Source organism: Sorex araneus, chromosome 2, assembly GCF_027595985.1.
Source record: "Sorex araneus isolate mSorAra2 chromosome 2, mSorAra2.pri, whole genome shotgun sequence".
NCBI lineage: Eukaryota > Metazoa > Chordata > Mammalia > Eulipotyphla > Soricidae > Sorex > Sorex araneus.
Genome location: NC_073303.1, coordinates 249,435,728 through 249,443,916, shown reverse-complemented (window position 1 = coordinate 249,443,916; position 8,189 = coordinate 249,435,728). Strand labels below are relative to the sequence as shown.

The 8,189-nt window shown below is 59.2% G+C and overlaps 1 protein-coding gene across 2 annotated transcripts in view; it reads left to right on the top strand.

Annotated features, from left to right (window-relative positions):
• The first annotated feature begins 1,566 nt into the window (after nt 1-1,566).
• The window catches only part of CPLX2 (complexin 2), an 81,792-nt gene continuing 75,169 nt past the window's right edge, over nt 1,567-8,189 (top strand). For both annotated transcript variants that reach the window (XM_055125699.1, XM_055125701.1), the window contains exon 1: nt 1,567-1,724. The gene's annotated coding sequence lies outside the window, so the exon portion shown is untranslated. The remainder of the gene's footprint in view (nt 1,725-8,189) is intronic.

Here is an 8,189-nt window from a genome sequence, read left to right as displayed (position 1 = left end):
GAAGGTGACCGTTGTCATCAGAAGGCAGAATGTGAGAAGGGGCCGGAGCAATCGTACGGCGGGGTGGGCATGAGCCTTGCATGCAGCCAGCCTGGTTCGATCCCCGGCACCCCACAGGGAACCCCGAGCACTGCCAGGGATCATCCCTGAGTGCAGAGCCAGGAGTCAGCCCTGAGCATCGCTGGGTGTGGCCCCAGAATCAAAATAAGTAAGGGGGCGGGGCTGGAGCAATAGCACAATGGGTAGGGTATTTGCCTTGCACGCAGCAGACCCGGGTTCGATTCCCAGCATCCATAGGGTCCCTGAGCACCGCCGGAAGTAATTCCTGAGTGCAGAGCCAGGAATAACCCCTGTGCATTGCCAGGTGTGACGCAAAAAGCAGAAAAAAAATAAGTAAGGGGGGATGGCTCAAAGCACTGCCTGCATTGTCGCCAGAGCCCAGCACTTTGAGCCTGAGGACTGCATTGTCCCATGAGCAACCCTGCCGCCCCGCAAACTACCAGGCATAGCCAAGGAGCTCACACTCCCCACCCCACCCCCCCAAAAAAAAATCCAGTGTGATTGATGAGAAGTGTAGCAGAAGGCTGGACTCACAGAGCCTGAGGCCAGAAATTTTCATTGAGAATAACCACACTTTTTGACTTGCAAATACGGGAAAGATTTGTTTCACACATTTCCTCCCCTTGTGTGTCCTGGACTACACCGGCAGTGCTCGGGGATGCTTTGCTCCTCTACTTTATTTACTTGTTTTCTTCTCGGGCTACACCCAGTGGTGCTCCTGGCTCTGTACTCAGGAATCCATCCTGCGGGACTTGGGAGACCATATGGGATGCCAGGGATCAAACATGATTGGCCGGGTGCAGGCAAGTGCCCTCCACTCTGTACTATCAATCAGGGCCCCTATTTATTTATTTATTTATTTATTGGCGTGGTGTCAGGGACTGAACTCCGGGCATTGCATTTGCAAGGCAAATACTTAAACTCCTGAGCCACTTCCTTGATACAGTATAAATAGAAAAGGAGAAGAGTGCATCCCTTCCGGGAGTCAAAGGCTTTGCATTTGAGCAGGAACTCGGGGTTTGATCCCCAGCACTGCATGGTCCCCCCCACCCCCCACGTCCGGCCATGTGGGTGAGGGGAAGGTAAGAACGAGTTTGTCTTTCGCTCTGGACGCACTGAAAGTTCTCTGCCCAGCGCGGTCTGTGATGGACGGGAAGAGGTACCAGAAGCAATGCATCAGTCGAAACACACCCAGAGTTTGCAACCATGGGGCACGGACGTGGCGAGGTCAGAGCGATATTTCCCAGGGCTGGAGCCCCCCCACCCCCCGCCGTGTGCCCTAAGCAACAGAACCCCAAGTCCCCGGTCCTCCGCAACCGAGCTGCCTGCGGGAGTGGATGGCGCTCCTAGCTCCCAGCAGCCCTGTCAGGCATCTCTGCTGGCGCCCTCTCCTGTCCCCGCCACCCCCGCCTCTTTTCTGGGTCTCCCAGAGCTGGTCTGCCCTGGGGGCGGGAGTGCGGGGTGGGGGTAGGGGGGGGAAGGCCGCTGGGCTCCGTGCCTGCAGCTCGACTGGCATTCGGGGCGGGCCGGAGAAGGGGGCTCGACGCCCCGCGTGCACATGTGCTAGCCCCGGCAGGCGGGAGCGCCTGGCGGCGGAGTCCGGGAGGAAGAGGGGGAGGGAGAGGCGCCCCGCTCGGCCGCCAAGGAGCTGCGGCTGCCAACAGGTACGTAGGGCGCGCGCTGGCTCGCTCGCTCGCCCGCCGGGGCTGAGCCGGTCCGCGGGGGCGGGGGGTCGGGGAAGAGACCCCAGCCCTGGGCCCCGCGCCTCGGAGGCCCCCCACCCACGCTGCCGACGGCTTCCCCCCTCCCGCTCTGCCTCCGGGGCAGCGCCGGGCGCGCGCGCGCTCGCTCGCTCGTTTCAGCACCGCGGCGGGGACAGCTCCAGCGTCGGGCGAGCTCGGTTGCCCCGGGCCAGCCCCGCCGGCGTGGACAGCCCTTAGTTGGGGGTCGGGGGTCGGTGGGGGGGGCGGTTCGGTGACCTCCAGGGGCTCCGCACCACGGTCACTCGCCCCCGCGCCAGCACCGCGGCGAGTGGACAGCTCCTGCCCAGCGCCCGCTTGCAGGCGGGCAGCGAACAAAGCAAGCCCCGGGGCTGGGGCCTCCGAGGCGGCGACGGCGGGAGAGGGGCGGGGGGAGGGGGTGTTGCACGGGGTCTGGGGTTCCCGCCTCCCGCCCGCGACGTGTGCGAGGGGGCGAGCGGGGGCGAGGGGGGTGCAGCCGGTGCCCATCGCGCGCGCGTTGGGAGTGCGAAGCTCGCCAGGCCTTGGCCGGGGCAATCAATGGCGGGTTGCGGAGGGAAGTGGCAGAGAGAGGCGGGCACGGGAGGGCTCCCGTTCTAGGAAAGGGAGGGGCTGCACCTAGGCTCCGAGGAAGGGGTGCAAGGTCCCCCGTTTCCTCCAGCCTCCCCACCTTCCCCCCCCAACCCCCACTGCCCCGCCTTGCGCCCTCACTCCGGACCACGCGCGCTCGCCCTTTGCAGAACGGGCGGCTGCGGGCGCCGGCGCCGGCGTTTCCCCCGGAACATCCCTCGAAAGTGTGAGGCTGAGTTTTCTAAGGGGTGTGTGTGTCGGGGGTGGGAGTGGGGGCGAACCTGGGGGGCGGGGAAGGGGCCGAGAAACGATGGGGAAGCCCGCACCAACGGGCGGCCACACGGCTCCGCGCCTCCCTTCCAGCGCCCGAGTCCCGCCTCCACCTCCCCGCCCCGTCCCCCGCGCGCGCGCGCGCACAGCTGCGGGGCCGAAGGACGCAAGGAAGAAAGGGGCTGGGGTGTGTGTGTGTGGGGGGGGCGGGTGCACGGGGAGGGGGCGTCTCGGTCTCTGCAAAGGTGGTGTGAAGTCAGCTAGGTTCGGGGGAGGTTTGCGACTCGCGGGGTAAGACGTGGCGGCGGGGCCTGAGGACGCGGCTGGAAATCCAAAGGGGGGCGGAGAAAGCGCTTCCCGACGCGGGGCGGGCCCGGGGGCCCCGTGATCCCGCGCGGTCGGCGGGGAGGGGGCGGGAAGCGGGAGAGGCGCCCAGAGGTGAATTGCCCAAGGTCACCCGGTAGCAGAAATTGAGGCCTCCAAGCCCAGACTCTCCGCCCAGTCCCGGACCTGTTGTGTAACGCTTCGAGTCCTTGAAAATTCCCAGCGGCAGGCGCCGGAGTTGGTGGCCATTCTCGGGCACCGCACACGGCGCTGTCCCCTGCTGGCAGGTGACCTTGAGGGGGTGACCTTGAGAGGACAAGTGGGCAGCAGTCTCTGGCGGGGAAGACTGGTGATACCTCAGTGCGTGCAAGCAAACAAACCGTCAGGGGTCCGCGGGGAGGGCGCTTGCCCTGCAGGCCGCAGACCCGGGTTCCATCCAGCGGCATCTCGTCCCCCAAGCTCACCAGGAGTGATTTCTGAGTGCAGAGCCAGGAAATAACCCCTGAGTATGGCCGGCTGTGACCCAAAACATTCAAAAGAGGAATAATCAAGAAATACACAAGAAGGAAAGAAAGAAAGAAAGAAAGAAAGAAAGAAAGAAAGAAAGAAAGAAAGAAAGAAAGAAAGAAAGAAAGAAAGAAAAGAAAGAAAGATAGAAAAGAGGGGCTGGGGAAATAGCACAGCGGGTAGGGTGTTTGCCTTACACGCGGCCGACCCGGGTTCGATTCCCTGAGCACCGCCAGGAGTCATTCCTGAGTGCAGAGCCAGGAGTAACCCCTGTTCATCGCCAGGTGTGACTTAAAAAGCAAAAAAAAAAAAAAAAAAAGAAAAGAAAAGCACCATCGTGCGCTGGTCTTGCACGTGGCCAAGCTGGGTTCAGTCCCCGCATCCCTGCCGGGTCGCCCCTGCTCCACTGCGGAGGCGGAGCCAGGAATAAGTCCTGAGCACCGCCAGGTATGGAGGCAAAACAACAATAAAGGCAAAAAATGCACCATCCAGTTTAGGGCTTGTGGGATCTCAGAGGCAGGAGTGATGATCGGGTGGGGGAGGTGCCCGGACGAGGGAAGTGGGGTGTATGTGTGTGTGGGGGGGGAAGAAACATACTTTGGCCAGATGGCAGCCTGTGCAAAGGCGGGAGGTGTGAAATCACACCTTCAGGGTGAGGTCACTGGGCTGGAAGGTCCTCAGGAGGGGGCGGGAGGGGGGGTAAGAAGGGGAGGACAGGGGGGTGTCCATCTGCAGGGAGCCCTCTGGTGGGGCTGGAGGGATAGGACAGCGAGGAGGGCGCTTTTCTTGCCAGCGGCAGACTCGGGTTCCGCCCTCCGCATCCCATCTGGTCCCTTGAGCACCATCCAGAGTGACTCCTGAGCACAGAGCCAGCAGGAAACCCTGAGCATCGCCAGGTGTGGCCCCCCGCCCCCAAACAACAGCAAACAAACATGAACTGGTTCAGCCCCTGATCTGAACACCCCAGTCTTTCAGAGAGTCTTGGGAGAGGTCCCAGGCTGGGTGGGGGCGGGGGGCGCGGGTACTGAGTTCCAGAAAGGGTTTGAGACCAGAACCGGGGTACAGGTGAACCCCGAAGAACTGAACCTTGCGGCCCATTCTGGGTGGTGCTGGAGGGACTCAGGTTGCCAGGCTGACCGAGAGACAGATGAAGGGGCCGGAATGACAGCACAGCGGGGAGGGGCGTTTGCCTTGCAAAGGGGTCAAGTGGGGGGGTTCGATCCCCAGCATCCCACAGGGTCCCCCGAGAGCCCCGCCAGGGGTAATTCCTGAGCACAGAGATGAGTCAGCCCGGAGCATCACCGGGTGTGGCCCCAAAATAACAACAACAAAGAGGAATGGGGCCCAGGGGGTGGGGGGGAGGGCTCCAAGGGCTTGGCCTGTGGGAGCCCCGGGCGAGGCCTGGCCTGGTCCCCGCCGAGCACTGCACTGAGGAGTTCCCCTCAGATCTTGGCAGGACACAAGCTTCCCCTGCTCCAAGATCGGGGAGGAGGGAGGAAGGCGAGGACAGAACGTCTCGTTCCCTCCCGGCATCCTCGGGGCTGGCAGCTTGCCTGGGATATTCTGGGGAACTGTTTGTGGAAAACGTCGTGGAAACCCGCAAGGGGGAACACGCAGGAAGTCTTGGAGGACAAGTTCCCCTGAGGAGGTGCAGAGGCTGGGGTGAGCTGGGGGGATGTCTCTGGGGCCCTTCCGAGCCCCAGTGTCTCCTGACCCAAGAACGCAGCCACCTCCACTCAGTTCCCCTCCCCCCCGCACCCTAGACAAGCCCAGACAAGCCTCGGTTTCTCTGCAGAAGGTGCAGAAGTGAATCTCGTGGCGGGAGGGAGGTGGGGGGGCAGAGCGATGATAGCACGGTGGGGAGGGCGCTGGCCCTGCACTCGACTGACCCGGGTTCGATCCCCGGCATCCCATAGGGTCCCTCACCACCACCCCCCTGCCGGGAGCGATCCCTGAGCACTTAGCCCTGAGCACTGCCAGGCGTGGCTCCAAAAACAAAACTAAAAGTGGAGCCTGGGGAAGGGGCCCAGGAAGGTGAAAGCACCCGTTCACCAGACATTTCCTGCCGATCCAAGAGTGGGCAGAGAGCGGGAGAGAGCTGCCTTCTGAGGGAGGCGCAAGAGCTTTGGAGTTCCCTGTTTCTGCCAGCCTGGCGAGGTGGCCAAGGCGGGGGCCAGCGGGCCAGGCGGCAGATGGGCCCGAGAGGGCTGGGCGCCAGCGCTCACATCACTGAACGCGGGCTGGGAGCAGAGATCCGGCCTCAAGCTTCTCCCACGGCAGTCCCGGCCCCTCCGGCTGGGGACGATCTTAGAACAGAGACCCTGGTCGGAGCCATAGTAACAGCAGGAGGGCATTTGCCTTCCATGGGACTGACCCGGGTTCAATCCTGCTTCCCATAGGGTCCCTTGAGCACCGCCAGAGTAATTCCTGAGTGCAGAGCCAGGAGTAAACGCTGAGCATCACCAGGTGTGACCCAAAAAGGAGAGAGAGAGAAAGAAAGGGAGAAAGAAAGGGAGAAAGAAAGAAAGAAGAGAAAGAAAGAAAGAAAGAAAGAAGAAAGGAAAGAAAGAAAGAAGAAAGAAAGAAAGAAAGAAAGAAAGGGAGAAAGAAAGAAAGAAAGAAAGAAGAAAGAAAGAAAGAAAGAAAGAAGAAAGAAAGAAAGAAAGAAAGAGAAAGAAAGGAAGAAAGAAAGAAGAAAGAAAGAAAGAGGAGAAAGAAAGAAAGAAAGAAAGAAAGAAAGAAAGAAAGAAAGAAAGAAAAGAAAGAAAGAAAAGAAAGAAAGAAGAAAGAAAGAGAAGAGAGAAAGAAAGAAAGAAAGAAAGAAAGAAAGAAAAGAAAGAAAGAAAGAAAGAAAGAAGAAAGAAAGAAAGAAAGGGAGAAAGAAAAAGAAAGAAAGGAAAGAGAGAAAGAAGAAAGAAAGAAAGAAAGAAAGAAAGAAAGAAAGAAAGAAAGAAAGAAAGAAAGAAAGAAGAAAGAAAGAGAGAAAGAAAGAAAGGAAGGAAGGAAGGAAGGAAGGAAGGAAGGAAGGAAGGAAGGAAGGAAGGAAGGAAGGAAGGAAGGAAGGAAGGAAGGAAGGAAGGAAGAACCCGAGCACCACCAGGGGTAATTCTTGAGTGCATAAGCCAGGAGTAATCCTGTGCATTGCCGGGTGTGACAAAGAAAGAAAGAAAGAAAGAAGAGAAAGAAAGAAAGAAAGAAAGAAAGAAAGAAAGAAAGAAAGAAAGAAAGAAAGAAAGAGAGAAAGAAGACCCAGTATTTAGCTGACTCCTGGCTCTGTGTCAGGGATCACTCCTGGCAGGACTTGAGGAGTGGGTGGGCGGGGGTGGGGGTGGGGGAACGACACCCCTGTGGGATGCCGGGGATTGGAACCCTGGTCTGCTGCCTGCAGGCTGTCTCACCGCTCTGCCCGGCTCTCATTGCTTTAGATTCAACAAGAACTTGGCAGGGGTTTGACTTCCCTCCGGAAATGGGGCGGCCTCAGGAGGGAGCCGAGAGCGGGGGCAGCTCTGCAGTGGCCGCCAGGGTGTGAAGACGCGGAGAGCGGAGAGCGGAGAGGGGCGGCAAATGAAGACAGACAGGACAGAGGGGAACCCACAGCCAGGGTGCCCACGCTCCAGCGGGAAGTCAATAAAGCAGGGCGGGAACAAATCAAATCACTCTGTCCCGGCAGGCCAGGGCCCGGCATGAGGAGGGGGAGAGAGAGGCGGGCAGGGAGTGGGGCAGAACACAACCGCACCGCGGGAAGGAGCTGGCCTTGCACCAGGGTTCAAGTCCCAGAATCCATAGGGTCCCCTGAGCCCTGCCAGGAGTGACTTCTGAGCACAGAGCCAGGAGTCAGTCAGTCTTGAACACTGGAGCACTGTCACACTAGGTGTGGCCAAAAACACTAAAAAAAAGGGGGGGTTGGGCAGAGCAGAAGCATAGCGGTAGGGTACTTGCTCTGCACACAGCTGACCCGGGTTCAATCCCTGGCATCCCATAGGGTTTCCTCTCCTGAGCCCCGCCATGAGTGATCCCTGAGCACAGAACCAGGAGTTGCCTCTGAGCACTGCTGGGTGTGACCAAAAAAAGAAAGGGGGAGTGATGGGGCTGGAGCCATAGCACAGCCGGGAAGGGCGTTTGCCTTGCATGCAGCCAACCTGGGTTTGATTCCCAGCATCCCATAGGGTCCCTGAGCACCGCCAGGGGTGATTCCTGAGTGCATGAGCCAGGAGTAACCCCTGTGCATCACCGGGTGTGACCCAAAAAGCAAAAAAAAAAAAGGGGGGTGAGTGGAAAGTTGGGGAGGAGGTTCAATGGCAGAACATTTGCTTGCATGTGTGAGACCCTGGGTTCAATCCCGCCACTATGGTGGAAAGGAAGGGTCACCAAGCGGGGCGCCTAGGTGCCTCATGGTAGGGATGGGGCGGCCAGGAGCAGGGGGAGGTGAATTCAGCATCGTTCAGTGGAGCCCCGCAGCCAGGCAGGGAGCGTCCGCCCAGTTCTCGGCCATTTACAATCCACACGCTTCGCCCCACTTGAATGGGCTTAGCGAGCCTCGGGGAATATATTCATTGTATTTATTCATTTATTCTGAGCGTGGGGAAATATATTCATTTTACAGAGTGGAAAAAAAAAGGAAGAAGCAATAAATAGAATAACTGGTACAAACAGGCAAAGATAAATCCCTGGAATGAGATAGTGAAACTCAAGCTATTCACGGGGCCGAGAGATACTACA